The following is a 12,055-nucleotide window of genomic DNA, read 5'->3' as shown; positions in this document are numbered from 1 at the left end:
TTCTCAAGCTCACTTTCTGCACAGATACAAATAGAGAGAGCCACGCCCTGGAGAGCTGATCTTGTTGTCCATGTGGACACCAGCACTGCATCTTGGCTGGGTTAGTCACAAAGTTCTAACTAGAAATTTCCACTGTACCCCATTGGCGGGAGTTCATAATGATGGAATATCCTCTGGTTCACAAAAGAAACTAGATAGAATGTAATCTTGCTATTCGCATATGCTGTTGTGTTGACAGTTTAAAAATCGGCCAACAGTCTTTTATTACCTTTTCATTAATCATCATGTTGAGGTAATCAAAATCCCTGGTTCCCTGTATCCATTCTAAATAAACTGATTTTACTATGTAAAAACTGGAAGCACTAGCAAAAGTTCAAGTGCCACATTTAGCATATTAGCAAATTAAGTATTTACATTAAGGAGAATCCATTTTCTTGGTAAGTTCATTTTGTATGAACTGCATTTCTTCCTCTCCACAAACATCCAGCAATGTGGCACTTTGATTCCAAGTTCACTGAACTTTCCTCATTATTCAGTGTTATTAAACACGTAGTGAACTACTTCTCTCTGCCAGGCCTTCCTTGTTCTAAGAGCCAAATAAGATAGAGAGGGAGCCTGCGTAAAATGTGTTTCTTTTCCCCCTGTAATACTAAGTTGTGTGGGGTTTTTTTCTCTTACAGTTGATATTTAATATTAGTTTCATGTGTACAGCATTCAGTTTAAATATTTACATAACTTATGAAATTATCACCCCCATAAGTCTAGTACCCACCTGGCACCATACAGTTATTACAATACTAGAGGCCCAGTGCACGAGATTTGTGCACTGCAGGGGGGGGGGTACTCCCTCAACCTGGCCGTGACCTCTGGCAGTCCAGGAGCCCTCGGGGGATGTCCAACTGTGGTGGTAGGAGAGGCTCCAGCCACCAGCCTGGCTCAGGGCTTCTGGCTGAGGGATGCTCCCCTGGTGGTCAGTGCATGTCATGGTGACCAGTCATTTGGTTGATTTGCATATTAGCCTTTTATTATATAGGATTATTGTCTATATTTCCTATGCTAAAGTGTACATGCCCCTGACTATTTTGCATCTACCAACTTGTACTTTTTTATCCCTTCACCTTTATCACCTCTCCCCTCTGGCAACCAACAGTCTGTTCTCTGTATCTATGTTTGTCTATTGTCTGTTCACTTATTTTGTTCCATAGATTCTACAAGTAAGTGAAATTATATGGAATTTTGTCTTTCTCTGTTTGACTTTTTTCACTTAGCATAATACCCCTAAGGTCTATCCATGTTGTCACAAATAGTATGATTTCATTCTTTTGTATGGCCAAGTAATATTCCATTGTATATATGTACCACAGCTTTTTTATCCATTCATATATTGGTGGGCACTTGAGTTGCTTCCATATCTTGGCTGTTATAAGTAACACTGCAGTGAACATATGAATATAAAGTTGCATATATTCTTTCGAGCTAGTGTTGTATGTATTCTTTATTCAGTCGCCTATCAATGGACAGGAGAGGGGTTCCTAACCCTTTATAACCCTGTGTGTTGCGTTTTACCTGTTTAAAACATTCTGAGAAGGGGCCGGTGGCTTTAATGAACTGCTAAAGTGGCCTTTGGTACAAAAATTTTTAAGGATCTCTGCCCTAGAAAGTTACAGAAAGCATCGCTAGGCCATTTTGGGGAAGTTGAAATTGGCAGGTGTTTCAAGAAAGTAAGTCGTAAGTCTCCGTGCCACCGTTGTCGGCCTATGTATCCTACCCACCTCTGTGTGCGCAGCCACAACTTCAGGTCCTCACGTTGTGTTTACATGAATGCTCTTCAGTGTTCGAGAAAGAGTTCAGCCCTCCATAAAGTACGTTTTAGAAAGGTCTCCTTTAAAAGTTCCTATAATTTGTCCTAGCTGGTTTGGCTCAGTGTATAGCGTGTCGGCCTATGGATTGGAAGGTCCCGGGTTTGAGTCCGGTTGCAATTCCCAGTGGGGAGTGTGCAGGAGGCAGCCGATCAATGATTCCCTCTCATCATTGATGTTTCTCTCTCCCTCTTCTTACTCCTTGAAATGAATTAAAAAAATATATATTTAAAAATAATAAAAATAAAAGTTGCTATAATTCATATAATAACGTACAGTTTCTCGCTACACGAAGAGTTCTAGAGAGGCAAGATTTTCCTGCCACTTGTTACAAGCTAACAAAGCTTTACAAATAGTCCAAGTGCCAAACGTTCAGTATGGCTGGTGACAAATGACAGTCCTTTCCCCATAGTGCTTCCACTCCCCAGACCTCCAAAGCCACCGCTTGTAACTCATTCTGCTGCTCTCGCTGGTTTTTGCCTCCTTATCTCTAAGTGACAGGCACAGAGTGCATTATCCCACCATTTCCTAGGATGGACGATGAGGCTCTGGCGCCTGGCTCCCACCCCCAGCACCCATATGCACCTTTCCCGCTCCCTCCCCCACACCCATAAGGCCCGATTCTGGCAGGTCAGCAGTCAGTATGTACATATACATACCAGCCCTTCCCCTGGTTATCTAAACCTGCACTTAGTCCAGTTCAAACATAGCTGGTGTCTGGGCTGACGGATCTCACGGCCTGATGCACAGCTGTTCTCCTGGAGATCGCCCCTTACTCTCATCCGGGTACTGCCCTCACATGTCGCTCAGTTCACACTCCTCATGGCCTACATGCAGCATCTTTGCTTACTATTCCTCTTTCGGGGAAAGGTAGAGTACCTCTTTCAGTAGCTTTCATAGCACATGAAATTTTGGAGACTTTGCTCGGCTTAAAATGTCCTTAGTCCACCCTCATACCTAATCAATAGTTATTTATTTATTTATTTATTTAAAATATATTTTATTGATTTTTTACAGAGAGGAAGAGAGAGGGATAGAGAGTTAGAAACATCGATCAGCTGCCTCTTGCACACCCCCTACCGGGGATGTGCCCGCAACCAGGGTACATGCCCTTGACCGGAATCGAACCCGGGACCCTTCAGTCCACAGGCTGACGCACTATCCACTGAGCCAAACTGGTTTCGGCACCGATAGTTATTTATATAATAATAGCCTGGAGTTCAATCTCCTTCATAATTTTGGAAACATTGGTTCTACTGCCTTTGTTGGAAGCCTTTCTGATTCCTAATCCTTTCTGTGTGTGACCTTCTTAAATTGCTTGGTCGGTTTTATTTTAAAATCTTTATGGTTGGAGTATTATATATGTTCCCCTTTTTTCCCCGTTGACCCTTTCTAGCCATGCCTCTACCACCCTATTGTCTGTGTTCATGGGTTATTCATATATGCATATAAGGTCTTCGGTTGATCACCTCCCACCCGTCCACCCTCCCCTGCCTTCCCTCCGATGTGCTCGTTCCTTTTTAGAAACTTGTAGAATGTCCTCTGTGCACAATCATGGACACCTTCACGCTGGTGAGTTGCTCTGGGGTAGTTGTCATTTGTGTTTCTGGGCGCTGGGTGAGGCTATTGGAAAGTCAGGCCCCTATCTTTGGGAAACTTTCTTGAATTTCCTCTTTGATTAATCACCTCCTCTTCATTCCCAGGTACGTTTTTCTTCCTATTATTATGCTTGTAATTCCTAAGAACCTCTTCTTGTTCCATAAGTGTTCTTGTTTCGCGGATACCATCTTATAGTCATTTGAAGTATTTTCTCACGAGGCTGATCAGAGTTCCCAGAGAAAACTTTTCTAGGCTCCTTCCGGGGTGCGGGTGGGGATTAGCCTGGCAGCCAGCATCTGGGGGGGGAGGAACTCGGGGTCTCAACATCCAGTATTGGCCTGGTGTGCCCCTCATTTCAGAGACCCTCACCAGAGAATGAACCTTCCTCCAGAGTGGAGGTGGGGATGTGGGGTCCGTTACTGGAACATACTTCAGCCAGTCTTCGGAAGCAGCAGTCGCCAATGGTGGTCTGTGAGGTCCGAAAGATTGGCGACTGGTGTTCTAAAGACAGCCTTCCGCCGAAACCGGTTTGGCTCAGTGGATAGAGTAGTGGCCTGCGGACTGAAAGTGGCCAGGTTCGATTCCAGTCAAAGGCATGTACCTTGGTTGCGGGCACATCCCCGGTAGGGGGTGTGCAAGAGGCAGCTGATCGATGTTTCTCTCTCATCGACGTTTCTAGCTCTCTATCTCTCTCCCTTCCTCTCTGTAAAAAATCAATAAAATATATTTTTTTAAAAATAAATAAATAAAGGCAGCCTTCCCCTGTTCTTCTGGAGACACCTTGGGGCCCCAATTCATGAGCCCTGGGGAGTTCATTCTATGGGCTAACCCAGGCTCCTTTCCGGCTCTCCCCACTGCCAGCTTACAATTCAGCTTTCTCAGATTTGTTACATAAATTATGTCTTGTTCTTTGCTTTCTAGCTTTTGCCTTTGGCACCTCCACTCCTGTTTCCCTCTTTCTTCGAGTTTATTATGCCTTTAGAAAATTCTTTACTGCAATTTTAGTGCAGATTTTGGAGTTTACAGAGCTAAATGTATATATTTAGTGTGCCACCTTTATCCACAAATTTGAGAGTTCTCACTGTAGGCTTTTTTGTGCATTTTTAACTTTGTCCATATTTATGTTCTAGGAAGTCAAAATTATGTGTTTGTAGGCAAAATTTCCTTCATTGGCCTTTATTAAAGTTAAGAAAGAAATGTCCACTTAAATCTATACTATCATTTGAACGTTCATGAAATCCAAAGGCCTCACAATATTGAATACAGGAAACTTGCAGAGGTCTTAATTAGCTCATCTTCCACCCAGGTCAAATATGATAGGAAACAGTTGTGGTTTTTTTTCCTTTTTGGTTAGATTCTAGATGAACCCCACAATTCAAACTAGGTAATGGTACTAAGTATGCAAATAGTAATAATAATAATAATAATAACAACAACAACAACAACAACAACAACAGCCGAGACCGGTTTGGCTCAGTGGTAGAGCGTCGGCCTGCGGACTGAAAGGTCCCAGGTTCGATTCCGGTCAAGGGCATGTACCTTGGTTGCGGGCACATCCCCAGTAGGGGGTGTGCAGGAGGCAGCTGGTCGATGTTTCTCTCTCATTGACATTTCTAACTCTCTATCCCTCTCAATTCCTCTCTGTGAAAAATCAATAAAATATATATAAAAAAAAACACAACAACAACAATTAGCATTTATTGATCACTAAGTGCCAGGCACTATTGTAAGCATGTTCCTTTAATTTCTTTAGTTCCCACAACAACCTTATGAAGTAGGTGCTATTATATTTACATACAGATGAGGAAATGGAGGTCCACAGAGGTGAAGAAACCTGTTCAAGGTAATAGAGCAAGTTGATGGCACAGTTAGGACCCAAACCGTCCAGCTCTAGAGCACATTTGAAACTTGACTACAATGCCAATGGTCTGTAGCTTGTGTGAATAACTAAAAGTGATGTCCCGAACTTCAGTACAGATGTCCCCAAACTTTCTTGATGTACCAGTTGTCATACTTTACCAACCTAGCAATTCTTATGCCTAAAATTTGACAAACTGTCAAACTAAGGGGAAATAAATTTAACTATCTCAAAATTGCCTTAGCAGATCCCTAATTGGTTTGGCTCAGTGGATAGAGCGTCGGCCTGTGGACTGAAGGATCCCAGGTTCGATTCCTTTCCCTTCCTCTCTGAAATAAAAATGTATTTTAAAAAAAATATCTTCTCTCTTTAAAAAAATTCATTAGCAGAGAACTGGTTGGTATTAAGACAATGACATAAAACTTGATTTTCATTCTAATTGCAAGAAAGTAAACTGTAAGAATGTAAATTGCCCACTGACCCTAAAATAGTATGAGAGAATCCAAGTGATAAAACATGTCAATATTCCTTTTTTCCTTTATTAATAATTGAGAGGTACATTAAAATCATAAAAGTGTACAAAGAGCTTTAGAGGAATTTCTATTTTCTTTACTAGGCAGTCATCTTCATTTTTATAAAACTGACGTCACTGTTTTAAACCATTTTTGCCTAAGGTTAAAATTTGACTGACCTATTCTCTCACTGACTATGTCATACCAGGCCACTGAAACCTAAAATAAGTATGTTCTAAGCATTGGGTGACTGTTACCTATTTAGAGCCAAGATCCACTTAAGACACATTGACTTGTTTTCTTCATCACTGAGGTGGCTGATATGGCCATCGGTGCGGTGGGTGCTTCTCCTTTGTTCACGTCCCGCATGGAAAGGGAGAAGGACAGGTTCCTGAGTGGAGGAGCTGGGGATTAAGAAATGAAAGAAAGAGACAAGAGGCAGAAATAGATTCATCAAGCTTGGGCGCTAGGTGGGCGCCATCATCTCTGATGGAGAGGCAGGGAGCAGCCGAGCCACGAGCCACGCAGCAGGTTTATATATAGGGTCAAAGGAGCTTATTTGCATTCTTAAGTAGGCCCTAGCATTACTGGATTTACATATCTAGACCCGCCCCTGCTGACACCTGGACATAGGTAAGTCAGAACTGAATAACACCCGCACCCTCTTGCAGGGGTCTTCAAACTACGGCCTGCGGGCCACATGCGGCCCGCAGAGGAGTCTGATCCGGCCCGCCAGGTTTTTTGGGCAGTGAGCGCAGCCGAGGTGTTACAGTAGGAATTAGTAGTTCATATAGTCCGGCCCTCCAGCTCTCTAAGGGACCGTGATCTGGCCCCCACTTTAAAAAGTTTGAGGACCCCTGGGTTGTAACCGGGACACGGATTCTGCCAGTGCCTCGGGCTCAGCTGACAATTTAAAGGATGTCCATGTGCCTTCTCAGGCGGCCCTCTACACATCAGTGATGTGCTCATATTCTCACTGGCTCTTGGCTCAGGGAAGGATGCCAGCAAGATGTCCAGTAAATTCAGTGGAATCTCTGGTCAAGAGTTAGGGCTGCTGTTCTACATGTCAGCCCTCGCAGTGCTAACATTTGGGGTTTTTTTTACAATAATGTATTTTGTGATTTGATTTGACTCATGGTTCATCTGCATCCAGGCACTTACACTTATAATAAGGGTTCTGCTGTCCAGTCTGTGTCCATCCTGAGAAATGTCAGAAAGCGAGTATTCTGCATCTAAAGGCAACAGGAAAAATACAAGTGGAAACACCCGAAGAATACTTTCTTGCATTAATCAGGGGGCAGCTGCTGCTCTGAGCAATGAGGCCTCAGAGCAGGAATTCAGAGTCAGGGAATGATGCTGCCTCAGAGCTTAGGTCAGTGGTCGGCAAACTGCGGCTTGCGAGCCGCAGTTTGCTGCTCTGTTGACTAATGAGTTGGCCACCTAAACGTGTAATAAAATGTACTGGCTAAGGCCCAGCCAGCATGGTTCAGTGGTTGCGTGTCAGCCTATGAACCAGGAGGTCACGGTTCGATTCCCCTGCCTAGCTTGCGGGTTGTATCCACAGTGTTGGCATGCATTGCAACCAATCAGTGATTCTCATCATTAATGTCTCTATCTCCCTCTCCCTTCCTCTCTGAAGTCAATAAAAATATATTTCTTAAAAAATGTACACCCTGGCCGATTTGGCTCAGTGGACAGAGCGTCAGCCTGTGGACTGAAGGGTCCTGGGTTCGATTCCTGCCAGGGGCACATGCCCGGGTTGCAGGCTCCATCCCCAATGGGGGCCGCCTGGGAGGCAGCCGATCAATGATTCTCTCTCATCATTGATGTTTTTATCTCTCTCTCCCTCTCCCTTCCTCTCTGAAATCAATAAAGAAATATAAATTAATTTTTTAATGTACTGATTCGGGCTATAGTACAAGGGAAATTTTGCACCTTGTATTGGGGGTGGGAGTGACTGCAAAATGACTGCTATCCATCCGCTGTGGAAGACATGTGCACCCTGTATTTCCTCTCCTTCCCCCTTGAAAGATGGGAAATTTCCCGTGTGTGTGCATTAATAGGGAGGTGGAAAGAAAGTCACGAATTAAAACCATTTCATGGTAAGAGTCTGTGCCTTTTCAACTCTATGCTTCTCTTTGTGGAACTCTCAAGTCAGGAAAATCATTCAGGTGAAGACTATGCATTTTGATGTTAACACATTCCACTCTTACGGATAGACAACCAGTTAACAACATGAAACGAGGCGGTGATGGTTTTCGCAATGAAATCATGTTTGATGTCACCTTGAGTTTCTCTCTGAACTTTGGCCACGCTGTGCAGAAGCGAGGAGGAGGGGAGCAGCTCTGTCAAGCACAGAATTACACACGAGGGAAAAATTAATCTAAATACTGCAGCCTGTGTTCTCTTGGATGATATTTAGCAGCAAGAGCGAGGAGAGGGCTGTTTCTTTCTTTGTGTAATGTGCAGTAGTTACAATAAACACAAGATTTCCAAATCTCAGAGGACTCTCTTGACAGTTGCTTGATAACAGCTTTTTTCATTCCATAGTTTTGACAGTTTGTGTGTGTTACCATATCCAGTGTAAACTAAAACATCACTGTCATTCTGTTTTTCTTTTGTATGTGGCTTTTTTTTTTTTTTCATCTTTAAGATAATGAAAAAGATGGGCTTTTCACTTGTAGACTAGAGGAAGGCAAGTTGTGTGTGTTTATGAGTTTTGAAAGATCCGAGTTGACAGCAGAACACTGCCTCAAATGATTTTTTTTTTTCTTCCTCTCGCCCCAGTGAAAGAAGTGGGATGTGTAAGTTTTCTCTTGATCTTTTGATAAATAGCAAATCTGAGGCGTCTGTGTGGGTACCTATATTATTTATCCGTGGTAATTGAAAATGAACGAACACAATAAACATCTCTAGCGCTCCTGCCTGTGCAGCCTTTGAGAAATGGGAAGCTCGCTGCTGTCCTCGTCAGTTCCCCGGGGCGAGCCCTGTCCCACCTGGGTGCTTGTCACTCAGTCCCCAAGTGTCCTTCCGGTCACCTGTGGGCCACCCCTCCCACTCGCCAGTTCAGAGCTAAATGCAGCCATTGGTCCGTTTTAGAAACAACAGGGTTTCACTGTCGTGGGTTATTTATCTGATCTTTGTTTTTCTCAAGTAACCCCAGAGACCAGACCGTGTCAGCACGGTTTGCATGGTTGCAGGGAACATGACAGGCCAGAAACACAGGTCAGGACCATAGCAGGGATCGCTCATCAGGTGCAAACTTCTGGATCCCCCAAATACAGGAAGGGGGCCCCCGTTCAGGAGAGACCTTCCCCTCTCTAGCCCGGAGAACCTTTGATTTGTAGAGAGCTCACGAGGTTCTTTCACCACCAAGCCAAATTCGCTGTATCGCAGCAAAGCTCCCAGCGCCGTCATCTGGCATGTTACAGACAAATTCCAATTATTTTTCTGCTTTGAGCTATTGTTAAACACTACAAGCTAGCTGACAGTAAAATTATAAATACAGGTGTTGTCACACTACACTATAATCAGAATTTTAATTTGAATTTTCATTTGTAAAGCCTTCCCACCCCCTCCCCACAGGAAAATGGGAATAGAATTAATTTTATTGACAGTGAAAAGACATTTTGAAAGCTTCCTAAATCATCACCTGTATTTAGCAGGAGGAAAAATTGTATATGTCCACATAAAAAGAAGAGTCTTATGATCACATATTTACTCATTATATTTGGTGGTAAATAAAACAGGGAAGACACGTTTGACACATGATTGACGGAACTCACCGGGTTTTTGCTTCCTCGGAACAATAGCCAGACACAAATATATATTTTGCTTTTGTCTTGTTCCGCTCTTACCCATGCAGACCTGTAGACAGAATCTTCTGCTAGCAAATTAAGTGCAGCCTGTTGGAGTCTGCAGGCAATGCTAAACTTTTTATTAGGCAATTTTCTCTTCTTACCCGGATTCATCATCTGTGGCACTCTTTCTCTCCCCCCCCCCCCCCCCCCCCCCGCGTGGTGGTTGGAGTGGGTTCTCCCTTCTCAAGTCCCTTTTTTTCTCTCAAGGCATTTAGTGTCGTGTCTGCCAGATTTCAGTGATGAGCAGCGAATTGCTTTTAAAGTGGGCATTATGCCAGTTCAGCAGCACAATGGAAAACCAATCTTCCACCGTTCTACTTTTGATGCTGTTATTGTAGCATTTTAGATAACTGCTGCCACAAAAAAAAGAGGGGGGGGGGGAGAAAGATGTGCTCAATTGCTACCAGTTAGTCAAGTTAAATCCAGAGTAGCATTAAAATTACTCTGAAAACTCTTTGTCAGAGGTCGTGTGCCGTCTGCGGCGGCCGCACACCTAGGATAGATGCTCCGTTCTGGTGGGGTTTTTCCCCCCCCTTTATTATCACTGTGACTGACCAGCTCTCCAAATAGCCCTTCCGTGCCTGTTTACTTATTGTCTAAACCTCCCTGTTGAAAAAATGTGTCAAACAGAAACGCTGAAAAGTTTCTTTAAAGTGCTGGAAATAGCAGGAGAGTGAGTTGTTCGGGGTGCTAGAGTTTGTACAGCGTGAAAGTGGAAGGAAAAAGAGAGAGAGTGGGGGGAGAGCAAGAACATAATTCTCTGGTTTCTATAGCAAGATTACTGTTTTCTTCTTTTTATCTGCACTGTTCAACCACTGGGTTCACTGTTCTACTTTTTTTTAATGGCGCAAATGGAATTTATCCTCTCCGTCTCGCCTCCCTCCCCCGCCACTGGCTTTGCTCGTGAGTGAAAGGGACTTCTACCATGACTATAGGACAGATGGCAGCTGTACATGTTATATTTGATGTATTTTGGAGGGAGCCGCGTTTTGAAATCCAAGGCCAATAGATGGGCTATTTTGAGGTCGACAGTAACACTATACTTCACGCCTGCTCCATTTCCTCGGAATTTTAGACTTTAAAAATTACAGAAATAACCAAAAATCTGTACTCAAAATAATTGAGCTGTGATCTAATGGATGCATTGCAGTCATAATAAAAGCAACTCAGACTTCTGGACTTCCTTTTTTTCTGGAGTATTTATTTATCTGTGTCTCTAATGGAATTTGTCCTTACGTTAATCATATCAATTATACAATCAGACTCCAAGCCTTATGAAGGCAAACATTTTTGTCTGTCTTGTTCATTCCTGTATCCCCCAGGGCCTAGAACAGTCTCTGGCACATAATAGGCACTCAGTAAATATTTGTTGAATGAGTTAACTATTCATGTTTCTCCTGTGGGTTCGTGGAATTGTAATGTATTTACTTATTTGTATTTTTTTTTATCCAGCTAGAATGCCAAAGTATACTCCTGAAGTATAGCAGCCATGCTAATTTATTTGTCTATCCCTTCCTTCACCTCTACCCCATTCCAAATTGTCCTTGATACCCAGTGGGTACTTAACAGGTTTTTGTTGAGTGAACAAACAGAGAAGCCCAAACACAGGTTCTTTGCCAATAAGGGATATGGCCATTTGGTGGTAGAAATGAAGATACCAGGCAGTATTTGTTAAGTCTACAAGTTCTCTCTTGTGGTTTTCTAAAGTTCTTTCTCGTGTATCATATTGGTTTCCTGGGCTTATATTCAAGCCCATTTCAGAGCCATATTTCTTTCAGTTTTTAATTTAAGAACATTCTAGCCGAAACCAGTTTGGCTCAGTGGATAGAGCGTTGGGCTGCAGGCTGAAGGGTCCCGGGTTCGATTCCAGTCAAGGGCATGTACCTTGGTTGCGGGCACATCCCCAGTAAGAGGTGTGCACGAGGCAGCTGATCAATGACTCTCCCATCGATGTTTCTAACTCTCTATCCCTTTCTCTTCCTCTCTGTAAAAAATCAATAAATATATATATTTTTTAAAAAAGAACATTCTAACTTTTGCTAAAGCTCCGATAACGATGCAGTCAGTATTCATAACCAGCCCATTTCCTAGAGCCAGCCAGATGACTTTCTTTCCCTCCCGTCTGCTCTTCTCTCCCAAGAGTGTGTGGGCCCATGCCCACACCCACACCCTAACTCTCCAGATTAAATTATTTCAAGTTCCCATGGGTAGTGCATGTCACCAAATAGCATATTAGTCAGTCTGATCTTGTATGCACCCAGGTGTAGAAACCGTGTGAGTAGAGATTAAGATAATTAAACATCAAGATTAGAGATGGAATGTGAACAGTAAAGCTATTGTCTACACTTCTTGGATATTGTTGGCAGA

General features: G+C 43.2%; 1 protein-coding gene and 1 long non-coding RNA gene across 2 annotated transcripts in view; one reads left to right on the top strand and one right to left on the bottom strand.

Moving 5' to 3' along the window:
- Positions 1-12,055, top strand: part of POLA1 (DNA polymerase alpha 1, catalytic subunit) — a 311,394-nt gene that overhangs the window by 290,116 nt on the left and 9,223 nt on the right. The window lies entirely within an intron of this gene.
- The window catches only part of LOC311614722, a 520,998-nt gene that overhangs the window by 508,571 nt on the left and 372 nt on the right, over positions 1-12,055 (bottom strand). The gene's annotated exons all lie outside the window — the stretch shown is intronic.

The sequence above is a fragment of the Pipistrellus hanaki genome, assembly GCF_964339955.1.
Source record: "Pipistrellus hanaki genome assembly, chromosome: X".
Classification (NCBI taxonomy): Eukaryota; Metazoa; Chordata; class Mammalia; order Chiroptera; family Vespertilionidae; genus Pipistrellus; species Pipistrellus hanaki.
Note: the sequence above shows the minus strand (reverse complement) of the source record. Positions and strands in the feature narration are given on the sequence as shown.